This window comes from Petromyzon marinus, chromosome 77, assembly GCF_048934315.1.
Source record: "Petromyzon marinus isolate PM22_M1 ecotype Great Lakes invasive population chromosome 77, UKy_Petmar_22M1.pri1.0, whole genome shotgun sequence".
In the NCBI taxonomy this organism is placed as follows: Eukaryota; Metazoa; Chordata; class Hyperoartia; order Petromyzontiformes; family Petromyzontidae; genus Petromyzon; species Petromyzon marinus.
The window spans coordinates 1,555,222-1,573,887 of NC_133743.1; the positions used below are offsets into that span (position 1 = coordinate 1,555,222).

The following is an 18,666-nucleotide window of genomic DNA, read 5'->3' on the forward strand; positions in this document are numbered from 1 at the left end:
ACACACGTACACCCACTAACACACACACACTAACACACGCACACACACACACTAACACATGCACACATGCACGCACACACACACATGTACACACACACATGTACACACACACACGTACACACACTAACACACACACACGCACACACACTAACATATGCACACATGCACGCACACACACACGTACACACACACGTACACACACATGTACACACACACACGTACACACACTAACACACACACACGCACACACACTAACATATGCACACATGCACGCACACACACACATGTACACACACACGTACACACACTAACACACACATGTACACACACACACACACTAACACACATGCACGCACACACGTACACACACGTATACACACACGTACACACGCGTGTGCACAAGTTGATGATGGTGGTGGTGTTGATGGTGATGATGATGGTGGAGGTGATGATGATGGTGGTGACGATAGTGGTGATGGTGGTGATGATATCAAGTGGTGACAGCTGTGACCACAGCCTCAAGCATGACAACGCGGTCAAAACGCTACACAGTGACATCATCGCACAGACACACACACAGACACACACACACACAGACACACACACACAGACACACACACAGACGCACACACAGACGCACACACACAGACACACACACAGTCACACACACATGCACTTTCAAACACACACACCCACACACACTGTCACACACACACTGATACACACACACCCCCACACACACAGATACACACACTGTCACACACACATATACACTTTCACACACACCCCCACACACTGATACACAATCCCACACATACACCCACACAGTCACACACACACACACCCACACATACACCCACACAGTCACACCCACACACACCCACACCCACAAACACAGTCACACACACACACACACCCACACACTGTCACACACACACAGCTACACACCCACACAGTCACACACACACATCACACACACACAGCTACACACCCACACACTGTCACACACACACAGCTACACACCCACACAGTCACACACACACATCACACACACACAGCTACACACCCACACACTGTCACACACACTGTCACACACACACACACTGTCACACCCACACGCCCAGTCAGGTATGCTCGCGTCACGTACGCGTGTAGTCAGGTATCAGGTATGTGTGTGTGTGCGTGTGTGCGTGTGTGTGACAGTGTATGCGTGTGCATGTGACAGTGTGCGTGTGTGCCGGACGTTGTGGCCAGACACTGGCCAAACATTAGCCAGACGTTGGCCAGACGTTGGCCAGACATTAGCCAGACATTGGCCAGAAACTGGCCAAACATTGGCCAGACACTGGCCAAACATTGGCCAGACACTGGCCAGACAGTGGACAGACATTGACTAAACACTGGCCAGACGTTGGCCAGACATTGGCCAAACATTGGCCAAACATTGGCCAGACATTGGCCAGAGACGAGCCAGACATTGGCCAGACATTGGCCAGACATTGGCCAGACACTGGCCAAACACTGGCCAGACATTGGCAAAACATTGGCCAGACATTGGCCAGATACTGGCCAGACATTGGCCAAACATTGGCCAGACACTGGCCAAACATTGGCCAGATACTGGCCAGACACTGGCCAGACATTGGCCAAACATTGGCCATACATTGGCCAGAGACGAGCCAGACATTGGCCAGACACTGGCCAGACATTGGCCAGACATTGGCAAAACATTGGCCAGATACTGGCCAGACATTTGTCAAACATTGGCCAACATTGGCCAGACATTGGCCAAACATTGGCCAGACATTGGCCGAACACTGGCCAGATACTGGCCAGACATTGGCCAGCCATTGGCCAGACGTTGTGGCCAGCCGTTGTGGCCAGACGTTGTGGCCAGACGTTGCGGCTGACTGTTGTGCCAGACTCTGGGCCACGACATCGCAGGATGACCTCAACCTTTCAGGACCGCCTCTGAGGAGGGCCCGGAAATTTGGAAATTGTCAAGGGAACATTCGCGCTAACCGCAGCGCCATCACTCCCCAAGAGACGGGCGACTTCCTCTTGACTACCATCATCGCCATCACCGCCACCATCATCATCATCACCACCAGCACCACCATTATCACCACCCTCACCACCACCACCAACATCATCACCATCATCGCCACCACCACCATCATCATCACCACGACCATCATCACCACCACCATCATCATCACCACACCCATCATTACCATCATCTTCTTTATCACGATGACCATCATCATCATCACCACAACCATCATCATCATCATCACCACCAGCACCACCATTATCATCACCACCAGCACCACCATTATCATCACCACCAGCACCACCATTATCACCACCCTCACCACCAACATCATCACCACCACCAACATCATCATCATCATCGCCACCGCCGCCATCACCACCATCATCATCACCACACCCATCATCACCATCATCTTCTTCCATCACGATGACCATCATCATCATCACCACAACCATCATCATCATCATCACAACCACCAGCACCACCATTATCACCACCCTCACCACCAACATCATCACCATCATCGCCACCGCCGCCGCCACCACCACCGTCATCATCTCCATCATCATCACCACGACCATCATCACCACGACCATCATCACCACACCCATCTTCACCATCATCTTCTTCATCACGATGACCATCATCATCATCACCACAACCATCATCATCATCATCATCCTTGTTACCAACACCATCCTTATAATCATCACGACACTCCATCCGCTACTAGACTGTGTGTCTGTGTGTTACCAGGGTGCAGCTGTGTATCAGACAGGCGACCTGCTGGACGTCACCAAATGAAAGCAGCTTCACCACGTGGCTGATGTCGTCATCATCGTCATCATGATCGTCACAGCGTGGACATTTACATCAGCAGCTAAACAACTCTTAAACACAGCGTGGTGTGACGCAGATTCAAAACGTGGAGAGGGGATAAACCAGAGGGGGCCCAGAGACAAAATCAACGCAGAGACCACCACGACCTCCTGTATACCAGGCGAGGTAGTCAACATCTCTCAGGGTAATCGAACCCACGACCTCCTGTATACCAGGCGAGGTAGTCAACATCTCTCAGGGTAATCGAACCCACGACCTCCTGTAGACCAGGCGAGGTAGTCAACATCTCTCAGGCTAATCGAACCCACGACCTCCTGTAGACCAGGCGAGGTAGTCAACATCTCTCAGACTAATCGAACCCACGACCTCCTGTAGACCAGGCGAGGTAGTCAACATCTCTCAGGCTAATCGAACCCACGACCTCCTGTAGACCAGGCGAGGTAGTCAACATCTCCATTGGAAACCTCATTTGCCAGTAACAAAATATGATAATTGTTTTTTTACCCTTTTATCTGTAAAAAAGGTGCCAGTTTTGTTGCAAGATAAAAGGGTAAAAAAAACAATTATCATAGTCAACATCTCTCAGGGTAATCGAACCCATGACCTCCTGTAGACCAGGCGAGGTAGTCAACATCTCTCAGGGTAATCGAACCCACGACCTCCTGTAGACCAGGCGAGGTAGTCAACATCTCTCAGGGTAATCGAACCCACGACCTCCTGTATACCAGGCGAGGTAGTCAACATCTCTCAGGGTAATCGAACCCACGACCTCCTGTAGACCAGGCGAGGTAGTCAACATCTCTCAGGGTAATCGAACCCACGACCTCCTGTATACCAGGCGAGGTAGTCAACATCTCTCAGGGTAATCGAACCCACGACCTCCTGTATACCAGGCGAGGTAGTCAACATCTCCATTGGAAACCTCATTTGCCAGTAACAAAACATGATAATTGTTTTTTTACCCTTTTATCTGGCAACAAAACTGACACCTTTTTTGACAAGGAGTCATGTTTACATTGACCACAATACCTGCGGTCGGAACGCAAACAAAAACCAACAACTCTGATAATGTATGTGGCACTGTCCTTGAAATTGATTGGTCCACACCCGAGACAGCTTTCTTTAGAGCCTCGTCTCACGTTGGTGTTGGACCAGAAGACGCCAAAAGGCGCACAACTCAAAGGCAATGCACCATCAGAGTATGAGAGCTCGGGGTAAGAATTTACACCATTGGAAACCTCATTTGCCAGTAACAAAATATGATAATTGTTTTTTTACCCTTTTATCTGGCAACAAAACTGAGACCTTTTTTTACAGATAAAAGGGTAAAAAAACAATTATCAGTCAACATCTCTCAGGGTAATCGAACCCACGACCTCCTGTATACCAGGCGAGGTAGTCAACATCTCTCAGGCTAATCGAACCCACGACCTCCTGTAGACCAGGCGAGGTAGTCAAAATCTCTCAGGGTAATCGAACCCACGACCTCCTGTAGACCAGGCGAGGTAGTCAACATCTCTCAGGCTAATCGAACCCACGACCTCCTGTAGACCAGGCGAGGTAGTCAACATCTCTCAGGGTAATCGAACCCACGACCTCCTGTAGACCAGGCGAGGTAGTCAACATCTCTCAGGGTAATCGAACCCACGACCTCCTGTAGACCAGGCGAGGTCGTTAATATCTCACCACGTGACCGCTCCCATGACGTAGTGGTCACGGGGGTGGTCACGGTGCTGTCAGTAGCGAGAAGCACCGCCTCTGATACACACACAAACAAAGCTCCCCCAGGTAGCCTCTAGCAGGGCTGTAGGGGCAAGTGCTGCTAGTAGCGAGTAGCACCACCTATGATGCACACACAGACAAAGCTCCCCCAGGTAGCCTCTAACAGGGCTGTAGGGGCAAGTGCTGCTAGTAGCGAGTAGCACCACCTATGATGCACACACAGACAAAGCTCCCCCAGGTAGCCTCTAGCAGGGCTGTAGGGGCAAGTGCTGCTAGTAGCGAGTAGCACCACCTATGACACACACAGACAAAGCTCCCCCAGGTAGCCTCTAACAGGGCTGTAGGGGCAAGTGCTGCTAGTAGCGAGTAGCACCACCTATGACACACAGACAAAGCTCCCCCAGGTAGCTTCTAACAGGGCTGTAGGGGCAAGTGCTGCTAGTAGCGAGTAGCAGCAGCAGCGTCTATGGAGGCTACCGGCACTGTGGCTACACACAGAGGGGGTGGGTGGCCAGCACTACCACCACGCCCGGCCGCCTTTGTCTCTCCCCCAGTAGCGATGTTTCCTACACCACCACCACTACACCAGGTTACTCATTTGAGGCTGAGTCGATCTAGGGGAGGCCCAGAACCGGTACCAGATAATCGCTGTCACTGAGACACACCCACACACACAGCCACAGACACACTGAAGACACACCCACACACACACAGACACCCACAAACATACACGTATTTGTGTGCAAAGACACACCCACACACCACCCACACACACACAGAGACACCCACACATACAGACACACACACAGAGACACCCACACATACAGACAGACACACAGAGACACCCACACACACAGACACACACACAGAGACACCCACACATACAGACACACACAGACACACACACACACACCCACAAACACACAGACACACAAGACACACCCACACACACAGACACCCACAAACACACACGGACACTCACCCACACATACAGACATTCACACACACAGGCACCCACAAACACACAAGACACACACAGACACACACAAGATACACACACCACCTACACACAGACACACACACCACCCACACACACCACCCACACACACACCCACACAGACACACACACACACCACCCACACAAACCAGACATACACCACCCACACACACACCACACACACACACACCACCCACACACACACACCACCCACACACACCACCCACACACCACCCGCACACACACCACACACACCATCCACACAGAGACACCCACACACACCATCCACACAGAGACACCCACACACACCATCCACACACACCACCCACACACCACTCGCACACACCACACCCACACACACCCACACACACCACACCCACACACACCACCCACACACACACAGAGACACCCACACACACACACCACCCACACACACACCACACACACATCACCCACACACGCCACCCACACACACAGAGACACAAACCACCCACACACACCACCCACACACACCACTCACACACGCCACCCACACACACCACCCACACACACCACCTACACACACAGACACACACACAGACACACACCAGACACACATACAGACACACACACACACACGTACACTCACCCACACATACAGACATCCACACACACAGACACCCACACAGACACCCACACAAACCACACACACGGACACTCACCCACACACACCACCCACACACAAGACACACACACACCACCCACACACGGACACTCACCCACACATACAGACACACACACATACAGACACACACACACAGAGACACCCACACACACCACCCACACACACCACCCACACACAGACACACACGGGCACTCACCCACACATACATACAGACACACACACATACAGACACACACAAGACACTCACCCACACACACCACCCACACACACACAGAGACACCCACACACACCACCCACACACACACAGAGACACCCACACACACGGACACTCACCCACACACCCATACACACGGACACTCACCCACACACCCATACACACGGACACTCACCCACACACCCATACACACAAGACACTCACCCACACACACCACCCACACACACACAGAGACACCCACACACCCCACACACACACTCACCCACACACACTGACACCTACCTCGGGAAAGATTCTGGGTGGTGGGGGGGGGTAGCGCCCCCCACTCCACCCCCACAGACCTCCCCCCCCCACTAACAACAGAGGAAAGACAAAGACGGCCGGGACGCTTCCCCTACCTCTCCCTCCCTCCCCACCACCACGAGGGCCACGCCCGTACTACCCCCCCCCTACCGCCCCATCTCTCTCTCCCGCCAGCTAGCCTCAGTAGACGCCACGAGACAGGGAGAGACAAAGGCGGACGGGAGAGCCACACCACTACCACCACCACCAATCCAACAACTACAGCACCACCAACCCACAGCACCACCACCACCACCATCAAACCAGCACACAAAACAATTCGAGGCCTAGCACCGATCCGCGGGCCCCCCCTGTCTTGCCTGGACGTCCTCCGCCCGGCAAGGGTCGCTTCCTCCCGGCTAAAAAGGGTGGTTGGTGGTGGTGGGGGTGGTCGGGGTGGATACCGGGGAATTCCTGGCAGGGCGAGTCGCCTACTGACCCAGTCACTCACCCAGTCACTCACTCCCCTCACCACTCACTCACTCACTCCCCTCACCACTCACTCACTCACCCACCAATCACCCACCACTCACCTCACCACTCACTCACTGCCCTCACCTCACCACTCACTCACTCACCTCACCACTCACTCACTCCCCCTCACCACTCACTCACCCACCCACTCCCCTCATCACTCACCCACTCACTCACCCACTCACCATCCACTCACCCACTCCCCTCACCACTCACCCACTCCCCTCACCACTCACTCACTCCCCTCACCACTCACTCACTCCCCTCATCACTCACCCACTCACCATCCACTCCCCTCACCACTCACCCACCCACTCACCCACTCCCCTCACCACTCACCCACTCCCCTCACCACTCACCTCACCACTCACCCACTCCCCTCACCACTCACCCACTCACCACCCACTCACCAACTCCCCTCACCACTCACCCACTCCCCTCACCACTCACCCACTCACCACCCACTCCCCTCACCACTCACCCACTCCCCTCACCTCTCACTCACCCACCAAGGGAGGAGTGGGGGTGGTGGTTTAGCTGGAGCGAGTTTGGCTCGGCTGGTGTGGTTAGTGGGTAGGTGGTGGTTGTTCTGGTAAGAGTGGGTGGGTGGGTGAGTGGGTGAGTGAGTGGGTGGGTGGGTGAGTGGGTGGGTGGGTGAGTGGGTGGGTGGGTGAGTGGGTGGGTGGGTGAGTGGGTGGGTGGGTGAGTGGGTGAGTGAGAGGGTGAGTGGGTGGGTGAGTGGGTGGGTGAGTGGGTGAGTGAGTGAGTGGGTGGGTGAGTGAGTGAGTGGGTGAGTGAGTGAGTGAGTGGATGGGTGGGTGAGTGGGTGGGTGAGTGAGTGGGTGGGTGAGTGGGTGGGTGAGTGGGTGGGTGGGTGGGTGAGTGAGTGAGTGGGTGGGTGAGTGAGTGAGTGGGTGAGTGAGTGGGTGGGTGGGTGAGTAGTGAGTGGGTGGGTGGGTGAGTGAGTGGGTGGGTGAGTGAGTGGGTGGGTGAGTGAGTGAGTGGGTGGGTGAGTGAGTGGTGAGTGAGTGGTGAGTGAGTGGGTGAGTGAGTTGGTGGGTGGGTGGGTGAGTGAGTGGGTGGGTGGATAAGTGGGTGAGTGAGTGGGTGGGTGGGTGAGTGAGTGGGTGGGTGAGTAGTGAGTGGGTGGGTGGGTGAGTGAGTGGGTGGGTGAGTGAGTGGTGAGTGGTGAGTGAGTGGGTGAGTGGTGAGTGAGTGGGTGAGTGGTGAGTGAGTGGGTGAGTGGTGAGTGAGTGGGTGAGTGAGTGGGTGAGTGAGTGGGGGAGTGGGTGGGTGAGTGGGGGGGGGTGGGTGAGTGGGGAAGTGGGTGGGTGGATGAGTGGGTGGGTGAGTGGGTGGGTGAGTGGGTGGGTGGGTGAGTGGGTGGGTGGGTGAGTGGGTGGGTGGGTGGGTGAGTGGGTGGGTGAGTGGGTGGGTGGGTGAGTGGGTGGGTGGGTGAGTGGGTGGGTGGGTGAGTGGGTGGGTGGGTGAGTGGGTGGGTGGGTGAGTGGGTGGGTGGGTGAGTGGTGAGTGGGTGAGTGAGTGGGTGGTGAGTGGGTGAGTGAGTGGGTGAGTGAGTGAGTCAGTGGGTGAGCGGGTGAATGAGTGAGTGGGTGGGTGAGTGAGTGGGTGAGTGAGTGGGTGAGCGGGTGAATGAGTGAGTGGGTGGGTGAGTGAGTGGATGAGTGAGTGGGTGGGTGTGGTGGTCTCACCTGCAAACAGCGGTGCAGGGCGGTGCAGGGCAGTGCAGGGCAAGGCACCCTGGGGAAGATGTCTCGAAGCGGTGGAGGCCGTGGAGGAGAAGCGGCGACGGACAGGGGGACAGGCGGACAGGGAGACAGGCGGACAGGGGGACAGCCGGACAGGGAGACAGGCGGACAGGGAGACAGGCGGACGACGTCGATCGCTGACGCCCGAGGTTTGAAACGGAACTGTGGTGGTGTTGGTGGGTGGGGTGAGGGTGAGACACCCCCACCATACACACACCACGCCCACTTTGAACTACACCACGCCCACTTTGAACTACACCACGCCCACTCCCACCCTGCACCACGCCCACTACCTCCCTGCACCACGCCCACGCCCTCCCTACACCACGCCCACTTTGAACTACACCACGCCCACTTTGAACTACACCACGCCTCACTCCATCACTGCACCAACGCCCACGCCCTCCCTACACCACGCCCACTTTGAACTATACCACGCCCACTTTGAACTACACCACGCCTACTCCCTCCCTGCACCACGCCCTCCCTACACCACGCCTACTTTGAACTATACCACGCCCACTTTAAACTACACTACGCCCACTCCCAACACCAACGCCCAGGATTTGAAATGAGGGTGGGGTGAGACCCCCTCCCACCCCACACACACCACGCCCACTTTTAAACTACATCACGCCCACTTTAACCTGCACGACGCCCACTTTAAACTGCACCACGCCGACTTTAAACTACACCACGCCTACTCTTCCTTACACCACGCCCACTTTAACATATACCACACCCACTCTTCCTTAAACCACGCCCACTCCCTACACCGCGCCCGCTTTAACATACGCCACGCCCTCATTAACCTACACCACGCCCACTCAGAATATTGTTATTTATTTATTTATACTGCAGGAGCAATCCGATGAGCTATTAAGCTCTTTTTGTCACAGATATCTCACAACAACAACACAATAGACACAACAACACAATAGACACAGACACAACAACAACAACAGCACAATAGACACAGACACAATAGCAAGTGTCCGATATCGTTTGGAACATCTGCAGCAGTGAAAAGGAATTGTCACGTGGGGGTCACCGTCACGTGGGAAATATACAGCAGGACCCACGGGACCTCCTGTAGACCGGGCGAGGTAGTCAACATCTCTCAGGGTAATCGAACCCACGGGACCTCCTGTATACCTAGCGAGGTAGTCAACATCTCACAGGGTAATCGAACCCACGGGACCTCCTGTAGACCAGGCGAGGTAGTCAACATCTCTCAGGGTAATCGAACCCACGACCTCCTGTAGACCAGGCGAGATAGTCAACATCTCTCAGGCTAATCGAACCCACGACCTCCTGTATACCTGGCGAGGTAGTCAACATCTCTCAGGCTAATCGAACCCACGACCTCCTGTAGACCAGGCGAGGTAGTCAACATATCTCAGGCTAATCGAACCCACGAGACCTCCTGTATACCGGGCGAGGTAATCAACATCTTTCAGGGTAATCGAACTCACGACCTCCTGTATACCAGGCGAGGTAGTCAACATCTCTCAGGGTAATCGAACCCACGAGACCTCCTGTAGACCAGGCGAGGTAGTCAACATCTCTCAGGCTAATCGAACCCACGAGACCTCCTGTAGACCAGGCGAGGTAGTCAACATCTCTCAGGGTAATCGAACCCACGGGACCTCCTGTATACCAGGCGAGGTAGTCAACATCTCTCAGGGTAATCGAACCCACGACCTCCTGTAGACCAGGCGAGATAGTCAACATCTCTCAGGCTAATCGAACCCACGACCTCCTGTATACCAGGCGAGGTAGGCAACATCTCTCAGGGTAATCGAACCCACGACCTCCTGTAGACCAAGCGAGGTAGTCAACATCTCTCAGGGTAATCGAACCCACGACCTCCTGTATACCAGGCGAGGTAGTCAACATCTCTCAGGGTAATCGAACTCACGGGACCTCCTGTATACCAGGCGAGGTAGTCAACATCTCTCAGTGTAATCGAACCCACGACCTCCTGTATACCAGGCGAGGTAGTCAACATCTCTCAGTGTAATCGAACCCACGACCTCCTGCACACCTGGCGAGGTAGTCAACATCTCTCAGGGTAATCGAACCCACGACCTCCTGTAGACCAGGCGAGGTAGTCAACATCTCTCAGGCGAATCGAACCCACGACCTCCTGTATACCAGGCGAGGTAGTCAACATCTCTCAGGCTAATCGAACCCACGAGACCTCCTGTAGACCAGGCGAGGTAATCAACATATTTCAGGGTAATCGAACTCACGGCCTCCTGTTTACCAGGCGAGGTAGTCAACATCTCTCAGGGTAATCGAACCCACGGGACCTCCTGTAGACCAGGCGAGGTAGTCAACATCTCTCAGGGTAATCGAACCCACGAGACCTCCTGTAGACCAGGCGAGGTAGTCAACATCTCTCAGGCTAATCGAACCCACGAGACCTCCTGTAGACCAGGCGAGGTAGTCAACATCTCTCAGGGTAATCGAACCCACGGGACCTCCTGTAGACCAGGCGAGGTAGTCAACATCTCTCAGGCTAATCGAACCCACGAGACCTCCTGTAGACCAGGCGAGGTAGTCAACATCTCTCAGGCTAATCGAACCCACGAGACCTCCTGTATACCGGGGGAGGTAATCAACATCTTTCAGGGTAATCGAACTCACGACCTCCTGTATACCAGGCGAGGTAGTCAACATCTCTCAGGGTAATCGAACCCACGAGACCTCCTGTAGACCAGGCAAGGTAGTCAACATCTCTCAGGCTAATCGAACCCACGAGACCTCCTGTAGACCAGGCGAGGTAGTCAACATCTCTCAGGGTAATCGAACCCACGCGACCTCCTGTATACCAGGCGAGGTAGTCAACATCTCTCAGGGTAATCGAACCCACGACCTCCTGTAGACCAGGCGAGATAGTCAACATCTCTCAGGCTAATCGAACCCACGACCTCCTGTATACCAGGCGAGGTAGGCAACATCTCTCAGGGTAATCGAACCCACGACCTCCTGTAGACCAAGCGAGGTAGTCAACATCTCTCAGGGTAATCGAACCCACGACCTCCTGTATACCAGGCGAGGTAGTCAACATCTCTCAGGGTAATCGAACTCACGGGACCTCCTGTATACCAGGCGAGGTAGTCAACATCTCTCAGTGTAATCGAACCCACGACCTCCTGTATACCAGGCGAGGTAGTCAACATCTCTCAGTGTAATCGAACCCACGACCTCCTGCACACCTGGCGAGGTAGTCAACATCTCTCAGGGTAATCGAACCCACGACCTCCTGTAGACCAGGCGAGGTAGTCAACATCTCTCAGGCGAATCGAACCCACGACCTCCTGTATACCAGGCGAGGTAGTCAACATCTCTCAGGCTAATCGAACCCACGGGACCTCCTGTAGACCAGGCGAGGTAGTCAACATCTCTCAGGGTAATCGAACCCACGAGACCTCCTGTAGACCAGGCGAGGTAGTCAACATCTCTCAGGCTAATCGAACCCACGAGACCTCCTGTAGACCAGGCGAGGTAGTCAACATCTCTCAGGGTAATCGAACCCACGGGACCTCCTGTAGACCAGGCGAGGTAGTCAACATCTCTCAGGCTAATCGAACCCACGAGACCTCCTGTATACCAGGCGAGGTAGTCAACATCTCTCAGGCTAATCGAACCCACGAGACCTCCTGTAGACCAGGCGAGGTAGTCAACATCTCTCAGGGTAATCGAACTCACGACCTCCTGTATACCAGGCGAGGTAGTCAACATCTCTCAGGGTAATCGAACCCACGGGACCTCCTGTAGACCAGGCGAGGTAGTCAACATCTCTCAGGCTAATCGAACCCACGAGACCTCCTGTATACCAGGCGAGGTAGTCAACATCTCAGGCTAATCGAACCCACGAGACCTCCTGTATACCAGGCGAGGTAGTCAACATCTCTCAGGCTAATCGAACCCACGAGACCTCCTGGAGAACATTTGCAGTGGTGAATGTACCAGCGGAGGCGAAGACAATCTCTCTTTGAAATAATTTGAACTCCCACCCCCACGTGTTTCCGCATTTCGCGATAGCCTGCGTCGTTCGCGAAACAACGGTCTTACACACATATACAATGTGTGTGTGTGGTTAAATATAAACTATTTTGGTTTTAGTGTGGGTCTCTGTGAAACTATGTTGGTCTATGTGGGTCTCTGTGAATCTCTGTGGGTCTCTGAATCTATGTTGGTCTCTGTGGGTCTCTGTGAGTCTACGTGGGTCTCTGTGGGTCTCTGTGAGTCTGTGGATCCCTATGAATCTCTGTGGGTCTCTGAATCTATGTGGGTCTCTGTGGGTCTCTGAATCTATGTGGGTCTCTGTGGGTCTCTGTGAGTCTCTGTGAGTCGTGGGTCCCTATGAATCTCTGTGGGTCTCTGAATCTATGTTGGTCTCTGTGGGTCTCTGTGGGTCTCTGTGAGTCTATGTGGGTCCCTATGAATCTCTGTGGGACTCTGTGGGTATCTGTTGGTCTCGCTCGCGAAACAAGGAGCTCACACATATACAACATGTGTGTGTGTGTGTGATCAAATATAATAAACTAGTTTGGTTTTAGTGTGGGTCTCTGTGAAACTATGTTGGTCTCTGTGGGTCTATGTGGGTCTCTGTGAATCCCTGTGAGTCGTGGGTCGCTATGAATCTCTGTGGGTCTCTGAATCTATGTTGGTCGCTGTGGGTCTCTGCGAGTCTACGTGGGTCTCGGTGGGTCTCTGTGAGTCTATGTGGGTATCTGTGGGTTTCTGTGAGTCTATGTGGGTATCTGTGGGTCTCTGTGAGTCTCTGTGGGTCTCTGTGAGTCTATGTGGGTATATGTGGGTCACTGTGAGTCTCTGTGGGTCTCTGTGTATCTCTATGGGTCTCTGTGGGTCTCTGTGGGTCTCTATGGGTCTCTATGAGTCTCTGTGGGTCTCTGTGGGTCTCTATGAGTCTCTATGGGTCTCTATGGGTCTCTGTGTATCTCTATGGATCTCTATGGGTCTCTGTGGGTCTCTGTGGGTCTCTATGGGTCTCTATGTATCTCTGTGGGTGTCTATGTATCTTTATGGGTCTCTGTGTATCTCTATGTATCTTTATGGGTCTCTGTGGGTCTCTATGAGTCTCTATGTATCTCTATGGGTCTCTATGGGTCTCTGTGGGTCTCTGTGGGTCTCTATGAGTCTCTATGTATCTCTATGGGTCTCTGTGGGTCTCTGTGGGGCTCTGTGTATCTCTGTGGGTCTCTATGTATCTCTATGGGTCTCTGTGGGTCTCTACGAGTCCCTGCCAGCCTACATTCCCACGCGCTGATGGTGGTGGTGATGGTATCAGCCCCTTGGTTTGAGCTGATTTGCTTAAATTTCCGACGGCTCTCTGGACGCCTGCGATAAAAAAGAGCTTCAAAGCTTATCGGATTTCCCTTCTGCCGGATCAACACGGATTCTACTTCTGACAGGCCGATGCCAACAAGCCGACGGTGACGTCACCACGGCGCCTGTGCCAGGCTAGGTGCACCTTGAGGCTGCCATGTAAAGTGTCGAAGGCTCGCTGCTGACACACACAGACAAAGCTGCCCCAGGTAGCCTCTAGCAAGGCTGTAGGGGCAAGTGCTGCTAGTAGCGAGTAGCACCACCTATGATACACACACAGACAAAGCACCGCCAGGTAGCCTCTAGCAGGGCTGTAGGGGCAAGTGCTGTCAGTAGCACCACCTATGACACACACACAGACAAAGCTCCCCCAGGTAGCCTCTAGCAGGGCTGTAGGGGCAAGTGCTGTCAGTAGCGAGTAGCACCACCTATGACGCACACACAGACAAAGCTCCCCCAGGTAGCCTCTAGCAGGGCTGTAGGGGCAAGTGCTGTCAGTAGCGAGTAGCACCACCTATGACGCACACACAGACAAAGCTCCCCCAGGTAGCCTCTAGCAGGGCTGTAGGGGCAAGTGCTGTCAGTAGCGAGTAGCACCACCTATGATGCACACACAGACAAAGCTCCCCCAGGTAGCCTCTGCTGGCCACCCACCCCCTCGGCACACGAGGGGGTGGGTGGCCAGCACCACGCCCGGCCCCCTTTGTCTTCCCAGTGACAATGTTCACTACACCACCACCACTACACCACCACCACCACCACTACACCAGGTACTCATTTGAGGCTGAGTCGACCTAGGGGAGGCCCAGGACCGGTTCATAGAATCGTCACTGAGTGGTGGTGGCCGTGAGCGGGAATCGAACTCGGGGAGCCAGGTTCGTAGCGCAGCGTAGCGCTGACCACTACACCCACCACTCCTACACACACACAGACTCACACACAGACACATTACACACACATTACACACAGACACACACACGTAGCGCAGCGTAGCGCTGACCACTACACCCACCACTCCCTACACACACAGTGACACACAGAGACAGACAGACACAGACAGACACACACAGACAGACACAGACAGACACACACAGACAGACACAGACAGACACACACAGACAGACACACACACAGACAGACACAGACACACACAGACAGACACAGACACACACAGACACAGACAGACACACACAGACAGACACACACACACAGACAGACACACACAGACAGACACACACACAGACAGACACAGACAGACACACACAGACAGACACATACACAGACAGACACAGACACACACAGACAGACATACACACACAGACAGACACAGACAGACACACACAAAGACAGACAGACAGATACAGACACACAGACAGACAGACACACACACAGACACACAGACAGACACACACACAGACACACAGACAGACGCATAGACACACAGACATACAGACACACAGACAGACACAGACAGACACAGACACACACAGACCGACACAGACAGACACACAGACAGACAGACACACACACAGACACACAGACAGACGCATAGACACAGACAGACACACAGATACACAGACAGACACAGACAGACACAAACAGACACAGACACACAGACAGACACAGACAGACACACACAGACACAGACAGACACAGACACACACAGACACACAGACGCATAGACACACAGACAGACACACAGACACAGACACACAGAAAGACACAGACAGACAGACACAGACAGACACAGACACACAGACAGACACAGACACACAGACAGACAGACGCATAGACACACAGACAGACGCATAGACACACAGACACACAGACAGACACACAGACACACAGACAGACACACAGACACACACAGACAGACATAGACAGACACAGATACACACACAGACAGACAGACACAGACAGACACACACAGACAAACACAGACAGACACACACAAAGATAGACAGACAGATACAGACACACAGACAGACACACAGACAGACACAGACACACAGACAGACACACAGACAGACACAGACACACAGACGCATAGACACACAGACACACAGACAGACACACAGACACACACAGACAGACACAGACAGACACAGATACAACAACAACAACCGCCATTCGCCACTAAGTGGCGGTGACGTCACCACGACGCTTGTGCCAGGCTATGTGCACCCTGAGGCCACGTGAAGTGTCGAACGCCCGCTGGCAGGAGGTCACGGGGCAGACCCAGGTGCCACGGGTCGACTGACTGAGATGACTGGCTGATGCACCACCTGTGCCCCCTACTGTGCCAACCTGCTGTGCTTTAGCCACCCGGCGCTCCGCTCGCTGTTGTGAGCGTCGCTCCTCCGCCCTCCGTTGTTGTTGGAGGGCGACTGCCTCCAACTGCCCAGTAGCATCCTTCACGAGCCTCCTCCACAGAGGCCGATCTTGACACCGCTGGTACCAGTCATCGGCAAGTCCACTCAGCTCCACGTCCTCCTGTACCACATCACTCCATCTCTTCTCTAGCCCGTGCCGCGCCCGCTTAGCCCCCTCAATCCGGCCAAACAAAAGCTGTTTCGGCATGCGGTGGCTGGGCATGCGGGCTACATGACCCAGCCATCGCAGCCTTGCCTGCCGGAGGAGCTCACCGATGGGACCTTGCCCAGATCTTTCAAGGATTTGTGAGCTCCTCACACAATCCAGTCTGGTTAAACCCAGGATGGATCGTAGGCAGGTCAGCCTAAATGTTTCTAACCGGCGAAGATGTTCCATTAGGGGGGTCCACGTTTCGCAAGCGTAGAGAAGGGAGGGAATGACCGTGGCCGAGAAGACCTGAAGCTTAGTGCGGAGCGACAGACCAGGTAGCTTCCACACAGCGTTACGCAACCGATGAAAAGATATTGCCGCTCGACTGATTCGGAGTGAGACCTCTGCTGTTAAACTGGTGCCAGTCATAAGCACACTGCCCAGGTATGGGAAACTCTCCACTCTCTCCACAACTGCCCCATCACCGATTGGGAGTTGTGGGGGTGGAGTGTCCGATGGTACAAAATACCCAGGCAGGTGCTTGGTTTTGGTGGGGCTGATGGTAAGGCCCCACCTCTTAGTGGCACGCTCCAGTCTCAGCAGCAGCGTCTCCAACTCCTCCTCTGACTGAGCAGCTATTACCAAGTCATCAGCATACATAACGTGGTTGAGCAATAGGGAGCCATCCCTTGACCGCACCCGGGCATCGATTAGCCTCCCATTATATCTGTACCATATGGAGATTCCCCCGGTACAGCTATTGAAGGCTTCACGAACTACGTGGTCAAAATAGATGTTAAATAATGTGGGAGCCAGAGGACATCCCTGTCGCACCCCAAGGTGTACAGGGAATGGCTCTGACTCCCGGCCACGTAGTTTTACCCGGGCCCGCTCACCATCATGAAGGTCCTTAATGATCGTGAGCAGAGGGTCAGGTACTCCAAAAGCACGAAGAACGACCCAGAGCCCAGGCCTACTGATGGTATCATAGGCCTTGACCAGGTCAATAAAGCAGAGATGTAGGTCTTGTTGGAATTCCCTACACCTCTGCTGTAGCAGACGGACAGAAAATATGGCATCTGTGCAGGACCGCCCTTTCCTGAAACCGCATTGGGGCTCCGCAAGCCTCTCCTCAGCGTGCCTGGCAAGGCGATGCTGAATAATCCTTGCCAGGACCTTTCCCGGCACACTGAGGAGTGAGATGCCCCTGTAGTTGTTACAGTCTGTGCGGTCCCCCTTCTTAAAAAGGGGGACCACCAGGGCATCCTTCCAATCCTGCGGAACCCGTCCAGTGGTCCAGACTGTTGTTATGATGTCATATAGGGCAGTCTGTGCACAAACGCCACCCTCCCTCAGCATTTCGCTTGGAAGATCATCTCTGCCCGCTGCCTTTCCTGGTCTCAGACTCCGAATCGCCTTCAATACTTCCTCAGCAGATGGCACCTCAGCCAGCCACTCACAGGGGGTGACTTCATCCAATATTTGAGGCACCGCAGCCTCAGCAGGGTCATCCTCACTTTGTGCCACGATGTTTTCCTGGCTGAGGGATTTTCCCTCCCCCAGGACCTCACAGAAATGCTCAGCAAATCTGCGAACCTGTTCCTGGGGGTCGGAAATTGGATCGCCGTTTTTTCCCCTAATGATGGTAATAGGTGTGGCGCTGCAGGTTACTTTTTTGATGGAGTTAAATAGAGATTTGTGATC

The 18,666-nt window shown here is 54.0% G+C and overlaps 2 protein-coding genes across 2 annotated transcripts in view; both read right to left on the bottom strand.

Annotated features, from left to right (window-relative positions):
* LOC116958437 (coronin-1B-like) overlaps positions 1-9,273 on the bottom strand; it is a 54,535-nt gene extending 45,262 nt beyond the window's left edge. Inside the window, exon 1 of the mRNA XM_032981036.2 lies at positions 9,022-9,273. The gene's annotated coding sequence lies outside the window, so the exon portion shown is untranslated. The remainder of the gene's footprint in view (positions 1-9,021) is intronic.
* Positions 1-18,666, bottom strand: part of LOC116958441 (branched-chain alpha-ketoacid dehydrogenase kinase) — a 175,865-nt gene that overhangs the window by 99,405 nt on the left and 57,794 nt on the right. The window lies entirely within an intron of this gene.